Source organism: Cavia porcellus, unplaced genomic scaffold, assembly GCF_034190915.1.
Source record: "Cavia porcellus strain 051 isolate PalLab524CR breed Dunkin Hartley unplaced genomic scaffold, mCavPor4.1 scaffold_22, whole genome shotgun sequence".
NCBI lineage: Eukaryota > Metazoa > Chordata > Mammalia > Rodentia > Caviidae > Cavia > Cavia porcellus.
This window is the reverse complement of record NW_026947505.1, coordinates 20,128,937-20,141,335: the sequence shown is the minus strand read 5'-3', so window position 1 is coordinate 20,141,335 and position 12,399 is coordinate 20,128,937. Positions and strand designations below refer to the sequence as shown.

General features: G+C 37.9%; 1 long non-coding RNA gene across 1 annotated transcript in view; it reads right to left on the bottom strand.

The window, feature by feature from the left end:
• Nucleotides 1-1,491: 1,491 nt before the first annotated feature.
• The window catches only part of LOC134472071 (uncharacterized), a 59,239-nt gene continuing 48,331 nt past the window's right edge, over nucleotides 1,492-12,399 (bottom strand). The window contains exon 4 of the long non-coding RNA XR_010041892.1: nucleotides 1,492-10,465. This is a non-coding gene — a long non-coding RNA (uncharacterized LOC134472071). The remainder of the gene's footprint in view (nucleotides 10,466-12,399) is intronic.

Below are 12,399 nucleotides of genomic sequence, written 5' to 3'. Positions count from 1 at the left end.
GAGCAATCCTGTACTTTTAAAGGTTTTCCTGTTTTGTTTTTGTCTCTCAATTGTATCTGGAAGCCCGGGAACTCTACTGCCTCTTTGTTTTGGAATAGCAGCTATATAAAAATTATATTTTACGTGTTGCTCAATAGAGTAGGGGGGAATATTTGATGATTTTCTTTGTCAGTCTTGAGAATTAAACCTAGGTGAGCTATACCCCCGCTATTTTTTATTTTGAGGTAGGGTCTCACTTAAGGGGCTAAATTGTCCAGGCCAGGCATGAACTTCTTATTCTCCTTCCTCAGCCTCCCAGAGTGTTGGTTTCTTATTTTTATGGAAAGAAGCATCTTTCTTTTTGAGAACACTATTAGTGTTCTCAAGATGAACATGACTTACCTTGGAATGCATATCTGTTCTTCAAATCTGAGGGCTATCAGGCCTTACAGCATGCATAGCTGCTTTTAAAAATTATTTTTCATTTTGAGCACTACAATGAGTGGAAATCAGAATAGAGGGGAAAGAAAATGATTAGATATGCTTTGCAGTGCGAGACCACCAGTGTAGAACTGGGAATCAGAATAACTTTCTGAACTTAGTAAAGAGAGGTTTTCGTTTTTTGCTCTTTGAAATATATATATATATGGAAAAAAAGGCCGAGCATCTCCTTTTGCGTGGAATAGGAACTTGAGAGCTGTTCTGAGCCCAAATGTCCTGTGATCCTTGAGAGAGGGAAGGCAAATGCCCTGTGAGCTTCTATTTACAGTGTGACTTCTTTTTTAATTTTATTGTTTTTTATTGGTACATATTTGCAACACATAATGATTATTTTCCTTGTGGGATATTGGTATCTATACACAAAACTTGTATTTTTGTCTCCTTCCTCCTCCTCTCTCCTCTCTGTCCCTTCCCTCCAACTTGTGGTCCACAAGGAATTCTTGAGGAATAAATACATGCACACTCTTTGGGGCCAGGATGGTAGGGAAGGAGAGGACACAGGCACTGATTTCACACAGGCAGTGGTGCTTTTTGTGTTAGATTAGTATGTTTGGGTTCCAGCACCACTTAGGGAGCCCCTGCATTGGGTCACAGACATCTCGCCTTCATGTTTATGTTGCTGTTAGCTACCAAGGTGAAATCTCTTTGGAGAATGGAAGCTGCTTAACTGAATGTCCCTTTCCTTCCTGTGGCAAAGAAAATGCATGGGGCCTGAGGTTCACTTTCTGGGAGTAGAGAAGAGAAATATCAGTACTCTCTGAGAAAAGTGAAGAATTAGGGAGTGAAGCACATGTGTGTACCAGAATGTTAGAGGCCAGCACAGCAAACATTGGCCCAGGGAAGTGGAGGCAAGATTTACAACTAAAGCCTGAACTGAAATTGTGACTAGAGAAATAAATAAAAAGAGAGCACTGTGGTTCCAGGGGCTAAATTTTAGGAGGGCAGGTTTTTGGGAGACACAAACTAGTTTCTTTGATCCTACTATGAGAGACATAGAGCCACACTGGGATCTTTGTTTTAAATTTTTTTTATTTTAAAGAGATTAAAAGAGGACATAATAAAGCATATAAGAACAGAATAATTTAAGCAACACAGTATTTCACCACAAGACAACCCGATATATCAGTAGCTACCATAATGTCTCTTTCTTTAAAATGGTTGAGTATATCTTCATACACAATAGAATCAAATATAACAAAATACTATAAAACAATTAAGAGTGAAAGTATTACAAGTTATTCAGAACCAAATAACAGAAAATGAAAAATGGTTACTATATTATTTCACTGTCCATAAAAGATTTGTTTGTACTATCACACATAATAAAAGCCAATAATATACAACATGATAGAACCAAAGGAAACACAAGAACAAAAGCATGGTAGGACTTCAAAACAAGATGATATTAAATCAGCACTGGCTATTATAATGTCTTGTTTTCTTCAGAATATCTGCTCATACCATCACAGATATTAAAATCAAACAACCCGGGATAAAACCATTCCAACTAATGAATGGAAACATTATAAGGCTTCAAAGCAATGTAATGGGGAATCATGATTACCATAAAATCTTATGTACTCTTACCATTTCTTACACTAGGGACACTACAATATTTGTACATGTGAGTTTGATTTATTTTGCTTATGAGTATGGTCTCAGGTTGTGCCCATTTATTTATAAATATCTCAATGTGATCATTCTTTATAGCTGAGTAGTACTCCATTGTATAAAAATACTAAAAGTTTTTTTTATCCATTCCTCAGTTGATGGAAACTTAGGTTGTTTCCAAGACCTGGCTATTACAAATTGTGCTGCTATAAACACAGGTGCACATGTATCACTGTGGTATGATGCTTTCAATTCTTCTGGGAATATGCCTAGAAGTGAAATAGCTGGGTCAAATGGAATCTCCAATCCCAGCGTTTTGAGAAATCTCCAGACTGACCTCCAACGATGGCTGCACCAGTCTACACTCCCACCAAAAGTGCAGGAGAGATCCTTTTTCCCCCACAGCCTCTCCAGCATTTGTTGTTGGTAGTTTTCTTGATCCTGGCCATTCTTTCTGGAGTGAGATGGAACCTCAGTAGGGTTTTAATTTGCATTTCTCTAATGACTAATGATGATGAACATTTTTTCATGTATTTCGTTGCCATTTGTATTTCTTCATTTGAGAACTGTGTATTCATCTCAGATGCCCATTTTTGGATTAGGTCTTTGAATTTTGGGGGTCTGATTTTTAAAAATTCTTTATGTTTTAGACAGAAGTCCTTTGTCTGAGGGGCAGTTCACTAAGATTTTTTTTCCCAGTTTGTGGGTTTTCTTTTTACTATGCTGGAGATTTCTTTTGACGTGCAGAACGTTTTTAATAAGACATGATCCCAGTTATTGATTCTGGGAAGTATTTCCCATGCAATTTGATTCCTGTTCATGTATTCTCTACCTACCCCTATGTCTTCAAGATTTTTACCCAATTTGTCTTCCAACAGATTTAGTATTTCTGTTTTAATATTTGTATCTTGGATCCATTTAGATTTTGTTTTAGTACATGGTGATAGGCATGGGTCTAGTTTTAGTTTTTGGCATATGGAGAGCCAGTTTTTCTATTTATTTCCATTTATTAAAGAGACTGTCATTCTTCCATGAACGTGTTTGGCCCCTTTATCAAAGATAAAGTGGTTGAGTGTGTTTGTAGTTGTGGCTATATCTTCTAATCTATTCCATTGATCTTCAGATCTGTTTTTATTCCAATACCATGTTGATGCTCTTACATTTGCTTTGTAGTATAACTTCCAGTCAGGGATTGTGATGCCTCCTGCCTGGCCTTTGCTGATTAGAATTGTCTTTGCTATTCTATGTCTCTTCTGGTTCCAGATGAATTGTAGGAGTAATTTCTGTAGATCTATGAGATATGATGATGGTATTTTCATTTGGATTGCATTGAATCTATATAACAATTTTGGGAGAATGTCCATTTTCACAATATTTATTCTTCCTATCCATGAACAAGGGATGTCTTTCCATTTTCAGAGATCCTCTTCAATTTCTTTTTTCAGGGCACTATAATTTTCCCTATATAGATCTTTTACGTCTTTCATGAGATTAATTTCTAATTTCATTTTTTTGGATGCTAATGTGAAAGATGTAGCTCTTATTTCTCTCTCAGTGATTTTGATGTTCGTGTATAGGAATGCTATGGATTTTTGAGTATTGACTTTGTATCCAGCTACATTGCTGAATTTATTTATTATATCAATGGACACTTTCAATGGAGTTTTGGGGATCTTTTATGTAGAGTATCATGTCATCTGCAAGTAATGATAATTTAACTTCCTCATTTCCTATCTTTACTCCATTTATTTCTCTCTCTTGTCTAATTGCTCTGGCTAGTATTTCCAGTACTATGTTGAATAGGAGTGGTAATAAGGGACATCCTTGTCTTGTGCCTGATTTTAAGGTAAAGACATCAAGTTTTGGCTATTTAATATGATGCTGGCTGTTGGTTTGTCATAGATAGCCTTTATCATATTGAGGTAAAGATCATCTATTCCAGTTCTATAAGGTTCTTATCATGAATGAATGTTGGATCTTATCAAAAGCTTTTTCTACATCTATAGAAATGATCATATGATTCTTACTTTTGGCTTTATTGATATGGTGGATTACATTTATTGATTTATGTATGTTGAACCATCCCTGCATGCCTGGGATGAATCCCACTTGGTCATGGTATATAATCTCTTGATGATTTGCTGCATCCTATTTGCTAATATTTTATTGAGGATTTTTGCATCTGTGTTCATTAGGGCGATTGGCCTGCAGTTCTCTTTTTTAGTTAGGTCTTTCTCAGGTTTTGGTACTAGAGTAATATTTGCTTCCAGGAATGACTTAGGAAGAATTACTTCCCTTTCGATTTCATTAAAGAGTTTGAAGAGTGTTGACATTGAGTCTTCTTTGTATTTCTTGTAGAATTTTGCAGTGAATCCGTCTGGGCTTGAGCTCTTCTTTGTAGGTAAGGACTTAATTAGGTTTTCAATTTCATTAATAGAAAATGGGTTATTCAGCAGTTTTACATCTTCTTGACCCAGCTTTGGTACTTCATATGTTTCTAGGAATCTGTCCATTTCTTCTGTGCTATTGAACCTATGAGAGTAGAGGTTTTTGAAATAGGTGTTGATGATCTTCTGTATTTCCACAGAGTCTGTAGTGATTTTGCCTTTTTCATTTCTTATTGCATGAATTTGAGCTTTTTCTTTCCTTTTTTAAATAAGGTTGGCTAGGGGCTTATCGATTTTATTTATTCTTTCAAAGAACCAACTCTTTGATTCATTGATTCTTTGGATTTTCTTAGTCTCCATTACATTAATTGGTGCTCTGAATTTATAATTTTTCCCTTCTTTTGGCTTTGGGCTTGACTTGCTCTTCTTTTTCTAGATGTTTGAGGTGTAGCATCAGGTTGTTTACTTGTATTTGTTCTGTTTTCCTGATGTGGGAACTCAGTGCAGTATATTTTCCTCTGAGGACTGCTTTCATTGCATCCCACAGATTCCAGTAATTTGTATCTGTATTTTTGTTTGCTTGTAGGTATTGTTTAATTTCTTCTTTAATTTCCCCTGTGACCCATTGATTCTTCATGAGTATATTATTCAATTTCCATGTGTTTCTGGGGTTTTTGCAGTTTCTTTTATCATTAATTTCTAGTTTTATGGCGCTATGATCTGATAACATGCATGGGATAATTTCAATTCTTTTGCATTTATTTAAATATATTCTGTGTGCTAGTATATGGTCTATTTTAGAGAATGTCCCATGTACTGCTGAGAAGAATGTATATTCTGATATTGTTGGATGAAACACTTCGTATATGTCTGTCAAGCCCATTTGCTCACAGGTGTGATTCAGTTTTGTTATTTTTTGTTGAATTTTTGCCCGTCTCTTGGTGTCATGGTGTGTTAAGGTCTCCTTTTATAATCGTGTTATTGCTTATTTGATTTTTAATTTCTATGAATACTTGCTTTGTATAACTGAGTGCTCTGGAATTTGGTGCCTATATATTTAAGACTGTAATCTCTTCCTCTTGAAGTTTTCCTCTAATTAGTATGTAGTGACCTTTTTTGTCTCTTAGGATCATTCTTGGTTTTAAGTTCACATTATCTGCAAACAGAATAGCTACCCTTGCTTTTTTTGGGGTTCCTGTTGCATGAAGTATTGTTTTCCATCCTTTGACTTTCATTCTGTGAGTTTTCTTTTGGGTTAGATAGGTTTCTTGTAGACAGCATATGGTCTGATATTGTTTCATGATCCATTTTGCCAATTGTTTCTTTTAATTGTTGAATTGAGACTATTTACATTAATGGTTATAACTGTTATGTATTAGTTTATTGTTGACATGTTATCTTTTTGCTGTTGCATCTTTATCTTTCCATTCTGTTTAATTGTCTTCATTGTTTAGTGGTTTTTTCCTAAGTGTATGTAAACTGTCTTTCAGTATACTTTGCAGGGTTGGCTTGGTGATCATGAAGTTCTTCAGCTGTTCTTTGTCATGGAACTATCTTATTTCTCCATCTAGTTTGAAGGACAGTTTGCAGGGTACATCAGTCTCAGCTGGAAATCATTTTCTTTAGGATCTGAAATATTTCACTCCATGCTCTTCTTGACTTCATTGTTTGTGCTGAGAAGTCTGCTGTAATTCTGATAGGTTTTCCTTTATAGGTGATCTGTCTTTTCTCTCTGGCAGCTTTTAATATTCTATTCTTATGTTGGATTTCTGGGATGGTGATTATTATCTTTCTTGGTGTAGTTTTAATTTGTTATGGCTGTTTGGAGTTCTACATGCTTCACTAATCCTAATGTCAGTTTCCATTCTCATATTTGGGAAATTTTCAACTATTACTTTTGTAAATAGCCTCTTGATATCATTTTGTTTTGACCCCTTCTTTTTCATTTATCCCTATCAATCTTATGTTGTTTTTCTTTGAATCATCTTGCAGCTATTGAATTGTCATTTCCTGATTTCTTGTTATTTTTAAAAGATCTTTCCTTCCTGTTCACTGGCTGCAATCTTGTCTTTGTGGTCTGAAATTCTATTCACTTTCATTGAGGTGGTTTTGACAACTTTCAATGGAATTTTTTGTTTCCTGTGTATCTCTTTGAAACTGCTTCATGTATTCTGTTTGTTTTTTATGTTGTTAATACAGGGATTCTTTATTTTTGTCTTGTTCCTCTAGTTTTTAAAATTGTGTCTTCTTTAGATGTGTTCAGCATCTCTTTTATTACTTTTATCATTTCTTCTTTTACCTGGGAGATTATTTCTAGTTTGAATTCCTTTAAATCGTCCCAGAGTTGCTTCTTTATTTCAGCTGCTATTACTTCAGGTGTATGGCATGTATTTTCTTCTATGTACATGGCTCCTAGGCTTTCTTGGGATGGGCTAGACGTTTGAGATTGCATTTTGGTCTTTCATTTTGTCATTTTCTATATTTCCATGTTTCAAGAGATGTCACAAGACTTCCCCTGGGCATGTTGGAAATTTTCTCCCATGTCCTGGGCTCCTGGGACTGAATAGAGGTTGCTGAGCATGGTCCAGTCAGGCCCATAGGACCTCCTGTGCCACCTCCAGTGTTCCAGGAAGCTGGGTGGGCATCTAACCTCTGTGGATGAAGGTCCAAAGCTCTCCCTGGGCTAGGACCAATGCGCTGGAACTCACTTCATGTGCCCTCAACTCCCCTGATTGAAGAAGGTGGCTGGGTATAATCTAGTTGGGCTGTAAACCCTCCCAATCCTAGTGTAGTGTGGCTGGAAGCTGGGTGGGTCCTTAACCACTGGGAGCGATGATCTTAAACTTTCCTGGGACTTGGGATGGTGTGCAGGAACTCTCCCCCTCTGGGAGCCCAGGTTCCTGGATTGAAAGAAGGTCTGTGGGTGTGGCCCAGGCAGGCTGGAAACCTTCAGAGCCCAGTCTAGTGTGGCTGCAGGCTGGGCGGGTCCTTCACCATCGGAAGCCATGAGCTTAAACTCTCCCGGGGCTGGGGATGGTGTGCAGGAACTCACCTCTTCACATGGGCAGCAGTGCAGTTCTCTCCTCTGGGGCAGTGCAGTTCCCCGAATTCCACAGTGGGATCTTAGAACACAGACCTGAGGGTATGTTTGATGACTCCATTTTCTGGCTAAGACTTGCCAGGTTGTCTTTCTGAAGCCCATCTCCCTGAGATATTCAGGTTGTTTAGCCACTCAAGGTGGTTCAGAAGGCCAAAAAACTCCTGGCCAAACAGATGAGCCTCTTTCTAGGCACAAGTCTAGATGATTTTCCCATGAGTGAGATATGATATTTTGAAATCAAAACAAAACTTTGTTAAAACAACAAATATAAAGTTGGAAAAGGTTTAGAATTATTTATTTAGCTAGATAATTCATGGGCAGAAAAATTTTTAAGAATCATCCATCATGGAATGTGGAGTAGCGAAAGGTGAAGCCAACCCCTTCCTGTGAGCTGACCCGTGCACAGGCTGGGAGACAAGAAGAGGTCTCCCACTCACCACATACTGTAAATAACTGGCTGATCCAGAGGAACACAGGCTGGGATGATTAGCTACTGAGGTAGGGAAAAAAACCTTAATGCTTGTAGTGTTTAGTATTTGATTGACTTTGCAGGCCTAAGGCTGGTGGTCTAAACATCTATTTGGAGGATAACAAATACAATATAGCAAGTATGGGGGATTTCCTTCTAAAGGTGGTAGCTATTGTTAATTATCTATTAACTTGTTTAGAAGTTCTGGATCATTTTCATTGCTTGGTTTGGTTTTATTTTGTTTGATTTTATTATAATGGATGGTTTGGGCATCTATTTCAAAGATAACAAGATTTATTATGGTAGCCATTGTTGATTTCCTGTTATGTTGTTTTGAAGTCCCGTTTTTCTTGTTTCATTTTGATTGATTTTATTCTGTTCTATTTTGTTGGATTGTACTATGCCTAGATGTGGGCAGCTAATTTTGAAGATCATAAGAGGCATTATGGTAGCCATGGCTGATTTCCTATTATCCTGTATCACTTTCACTGTTTTGTTTTGATTGCCTTTATTCTACTTTATTTTGTTTAGTTTTATTCTTTTTAAAATGAAATGAAAGAATCACCTGTCAAAGAGAAGTTACAATTTAACTTTCTAATTTTCTGCTGTTCCCAATTACTGTCCAACATAACTACTCATGTTTACCGAGCCCCAGAATGCTCTGTGATTTGTTCCTAGCTCTTGAATTTATGGGGCCTCTGTAAGTTTTTTTCCTTAAAGCATTCACAAAAGCTCTCTGTACATGGATTAGGAAAGACCATGTAAATGAACTTGACAAGGAAGGACTTCATCTACTCTCACTGCTTTTTCTTCCATCTTCTTTAATCTAACAAAAAGAGAAGGGAGAATTCCAGCCTCAAGAGAAACTTCTTTTGTTTTGTTGTCATTTTTGCTTAAAATATTTATCTCTTCATTCCTCATGGCCTCCTCCAGCCAAACATTGTGCATGTCCTTAACACTACCTCACAACATAGAGAATCGGTCAGAGGAACCTGATTGATAGTGAGGTTTTACAGTGTTTATTTTTAAAATGATGACTCTTGACAAATACACTCGTATTGAGGTATGGGTCATTTCCTCTATCCCAGGATGTCCTATTAGCTCCCTTTTGATCATGTCACAGTGCCCAGAAAAGTAGTGCTTTCCATTTCTGTAATTAGTTTTGCTTTATCTCGAATTTCCATATCTATAAAATCATGGGATATTTACTGTGTTGTGTTCAATATACTGTGTTTCTGATTTAACTGTGTCATATTTATAGTTTGTTCCTTTTATGGTCTTTGATGTATATAAGGGGAAAAGAGTTGGTTTAAGTAGTTGTGCAACTTATTATGAAGATTTTAATAATCATCTGACTTATCTTTGAGTGCACTCTGGCATATTCTCTTAAATCAGACTAAAATCCTATGGCATCTATGGCTGAAGCAAGTTGAGATTTCTAAATGACTTAAATTACATTGAAAAGTGAAATAAAGCACTGGCTTAGAATAAAATGCATGTGCTGGACTGTAAGGCACTGACTGATTTTAGAACTTACTGTTGTCGTCAGTTAAAGTTATGTATGACTTGACTCACATTAAATTACTCAACCAGAACTAACTACTGAATGCTATAATTTGTGGATTAGATCTCATGATCTGTATCATCGATTCCTTAGGCTTCATGTTTATAGTGTCTAGCCATAAGATTTATGCCAATGATTCTAAAAATCCTTGTGATTTCTGATCAGTTATAAGAATTCCTAAAGAAATTTTAATTTTAATTATGAGGAAAAGGATTAGGAAAAAATGTTATTGGTCCTTTGTTTGAAATAGACAAGCTTGCCATGACTCCTCTCCCCGTCAATTGGTTAATCCAGAAGGAATAAGAGACATGTCCAGAAAGCACTAGAATGGGGAGTAATAGCAACTTCTTGGGGGCTCCCCAGGGAGAAGAGTAGGGCTTTTAATGGATGAAAAATCGAGGTTATTCTAGGAAGGACAGAGCTGAGCATATGTCAAAACTATTCTACCCACACTGCACATCAACTCTCAGTCCTCACAGAAACTCTAGTTGTTCATTTCTTTGTTTTTATAGACAAGAACACTGTATAATTTTACCCAAGTCTAACAACATTGAAGCAGTGGACTTGGCATTTGAGTCCATGTTTGTTAAACACCCAATCCTTAACTAGATGGCTATTCTGCTGAACTCGCCCATCCCTCATGGCTTACATGTCTCCTTGGTGGCTTCCATGAACATCCTTCCATGAATATCCTGGTTGCTCCTCATCTTCCCAGAGGACTTTGGCTTCCATGGTGGCTTCCATGAATGTCCTTCCATGAATATCCTGGTTGCTCCTCATCTTCCCAGAGGACTTTGGCACAATGGCTACAGCTTGCTTCTCTGTCTTATATCCTGCTCCAAATTCTTGGGTCTCTACAATGTGAACAACAAACCGTTTAAGTCCTTACATACTTATTTCTGGTGTTTTCGTCTTTCCATTTCTGGTACCCAATTGCACCTCAACATCTCAGATCTTGTCATCAGAATCATAAGCTTTCACAGAACTGTCTAGACTCTTCCTCATAAACCAGGCCTGCCCCCACTGCTAGTAGATCCTTGAGAGGAGTGTAGTGGAAAGAGATGGAAAATTATAGTTAGACCTGTGGTTAGACTCCAGCTGGCACTTGATAGGACTCCATTAATGTACTGTGTTTACTATTTAGATAAAATTAGTAACTACGCATAGGAGTCAAGAAGACAGAATCCAAAGTACGAGATTTACTACTGAAAAACAAATTTGAAAGACACCACTAGGTATATGTGTGTTTGTGTGTACATCACAATGGTCTTTCTTATTCCAATCTCCAAAACTAGAGGCATTTGTGCACACAATTGTAGGTTTCACTGCACCCTGGAATTCCCCACACCAACCAGGGCCAAGACTTCCTCAACAATTATGGCACGTAGGGGAATGGGTGGTATGTTCCCTGCAGGATAGCAGATCACAAATAGAGAGAAACTGAGCAAAATAGGTCCAATTCTAGGAGATGGAGAGAAACCAGGGTATTATCCTAAGCCATCTACTGGGAAAGAAATCTCAGAGAGTTTTGCTATCTGATCACCTTGTTGAAACTCAATACTCATCTCTAAAAATGGAGTTACCTGTATTTACTTCTCGGGACAGTTATGAGGAAGAAATGAGAAACCCCTATTTTCTCTAGGCATAGAGAAAGCTCTAGATAGCTGATCGCACTGCAGCCTGGAGACCATCCCATCATGCCCATTCACCCTGGCATGAATTCAACATGTAACCACAGTAGTTTCTTGTGCCATATCCCTCATCCCATGCCACTATTTATACAGATATCTTTCTCCCTCATCATTTCTTACTCATCACTGCTTGACATGGGCATTTATGATGAACAGGAAATGACTGTGGGAGGAGGTAATGAAGACTTGGAACCAAGTCATATATTCAGTAAAATTGATTGAACACTGACAATGTGCCCAGAGCCTTCTGGGCCTTGGGGCTGAGAGACAATGCTCTGCCTGCTGGCCTCAAAATGCCTTTCGAGGCCTATTGCCTCCAATATCCTGAGTCTCATTTCCTTCTCTGGTGCCCCAGCTCCTGAACTGCCACACAATAACATGTGTCAGGAGATTCTCAGTCATGGTCTTGTCCAGTAGGCTAAGAGCAGAGGGAACCAGAAGGTAGAAACCCCACCCACAAGATACTAAAAATGAGCACATGGTAAGAAGTACTAAAATAAATTGGCAGTGGGAAGAGAAGAGGGGAGGGATTTCAAGAGACACACAAGAAGGGACAGAGAGAAAGAGGGACAGCTGAGGAGAGGTCAAAAGCAACAACAGACTTACCTGTGATTGGAAAGCCTGGGTAGGACCTGCTTTGAGCAGTGGTCAAGGATGGGGATAGAGGATTTGGTTTTGGATGACTGAATTTTCACAGACAGCTGAAGAATTTCAAGCATTCTGAAAACTAGCTCTCAAAAAAAGGGTGGGGGGTGTGTGTGTGACTGGGCCTATGTGAAGTCAGAATTAATCGATAATCTATTACTATATGAACTGAAGTCTCAGTCTGCTTAGGGGACCATGGCAGGATATCACATGCTGAGTGGCTTCAACAATGGGAATTTGCTTCTCACAGTTCTGGAGACTAGAAGCCTAAGACTGAGGTGCTGCAGGTTTGGTTTCTCCTGTAGCCTCTCTCCATGGCTTGTCTATGCCCTTTCCTCTGTGCCACACATCCCTATCATTTCTTTCTTTTCCTTAAAGGACACATGTCCAATTGGATTGCAGTCTGCCCATCAGGCCTCATTTTAACTTAATCATTTTTTCAAAGGCAATGC